This window comes from Etheostoma cragini, chromosome 12, assembly GCF_013103735.1.
Source record: "Etheostoma cragini isolate CJK2018 chromosome 12, CSU_Ecrag_1.0, whole genome shotgun sequence".
Taxonomy (NCBI): Eukaryota; Metazoa; Chordata; class Actinopteri; order Perciformes; family Percidae; genus Etheostoma; species Etheostoma cragini.
The window spans coordinates 16,014,867-16,016,985 of NC_048418.1; positions in this window are offsets into that span (position 1 = coordinate 16,014,867).

A 2,119-nucleotide genomic window follows, 5' to 3' on the forward strand; every position below is an offset into this window, starting at 1 on the left:
TCTAACCGGCATGCAACGGGCGCCGATCGCCGGTGATCGATTCTGCGCAGACCTGGCTCATCTCGAACGAGCCTACTGTCTTCCAATGATGCTGGTTAAGAGTTAAGCGTAGTTAAGCGTCTAAATCACTCAATTCTCATTGGCTACCAGCCAATGTGGCAGGTAGATTGACAGTGTTACCCGCCAATTGCAAAATTCACCCGCATTTGGCAGGTGGGTGGGTGTTAATTTTATGCCCTGCTCGGCAACCTCACTATGACAACAATACGGCAGGAAGGCATTGCTCCCCAGGAAGAAATAGTCTGCACACAACCCCCTGTAAAACCAAAACTTGTAATTTGTACATGGATTGAACAAATTAGAAATTCTGTGTTAGGGAGCTCTACAGGTGCTGGTCGATTTATTTTGTGCTTTTACACTCTTAATAGACAGAGCCAGGCTAGTGGTTTCCCTCTGTTCCAAGCTAAGCTAACCATCTACTGGCTGTAGCTTCATGCTGAACAGACAGATATGAGACTGGTATCAAGTTTGTCATCTACTGTAACTCTCAGCAAAAAAGCGAATGCGCATATTTCCTAAAATGTAAAACAATTCCTTTAATTAGCATTTGTTTAAAGAATTAATCTGATTATATTCTATAAAGACCTTGAAAAGACCAAAACCAGCCAAGAATGAGACATGTTGTTGGTCTGAGATTTGTTGACAAAAACAAAACACATAAAATTACCAGCCCCTTAATCTAATTCATGTACTGTATATTCTTGTTTCTTATTCTTGTGTTGTTGTTTTTTACTGTTGCAAATTACACATTTCAACAGTTCCAACATAAACTTTTAAAGTAATATAGCTCTTTTGGCTTTGCAAATGTTCAGCTTGCCCTCTGAAGTGGTCCTCACCACGTCATGCACTAATGTACTGTAGAGCCAATGGTGAAGGTTATGTGACCCATGTTCCTGCAAGCAACTGTGTTAAGTAATTTCAGGCAAAGTGGAAGAGTGGAAATAAATGTAAAGGGTAGGGGTATTGCTGCTGCTGTCTGTATGCAGTCTTATGTCACTCCAACTTCATATCACCTCTTAAGCAGCCCACATGTCATTAAGTGGAGGAGGTGTTTAAGCTGATATTGCTTCCCCTGGTCATTCAGTTCATCATCACAACAGTGCTTGGCTTTTTACATGTTGCCAGTGATCCCCAAAACATACACTCCCAACGCCTGAGATCATTAGGTCCATTAGATTAGTAGTAGATATTTATATATTGATTCACAAATCATGTAGTCAACTTTGTTGATATTCTAATGCGGAAATGGGAAGGCCAGCTGGGGAGAAAAACTGGATTTCCAGCAAGACGTTTATGATTTATTTTGCATATGGAAAGCGGTTTCAGGGGCTGTGATGGAATAAATAAGTTATATGCAAATCCATGAAGCCCATATTGAAACGAACTCTTGCTTTAGCAGACATTTAGAATTCTTGCCTTGTCATTATTAAAAAACTGTAGGAACTTTGGATGCTTTCTCCAAAAGCTAAAATTAATTTCCCAAGCATATTTTGCTTCATCTGAATAAAGTGGTAATAGACCACAGGGACTGATACAAGATCTGGAAATGCAGCACAGGATTCCAAGCTCTCTCGCATACCATCAGACAGGAACACTGATACTTTTCATTGGTCTGTTATGATAAAACTACCAAGCTGGGTCATAACACCGACACAGAAAGACAACAACAAAGGAGCATCATGAAGCATATTTGTTATGCAGATTTCTTTCATTCATTCTCCCCCCCCTCTATTCCAGCTGGTCGATTTCCAATTCATTTGGGTTCAGTGTAACTCGGTTCCTGTTCTAAAACCTCCAATCCACTTGAGCATTTCCACAACACTACAGTATAACAACTGTAATTGGTCTCCTGTGGCTTTAGAGCCCCTTGCCTGTTCTTCCATTAACACCGATGCAGAGCTGCCTGGCTGCTGTCCATGGTGCTGATCTGTAAATGATGGCTTTGTGATGAAGGATGCCTCCATGCTGCTCAGCCCTCTGTCACAGACACACACACACACACACACACACTCACACACACACACACACACACACACACACACACACACACACACACACA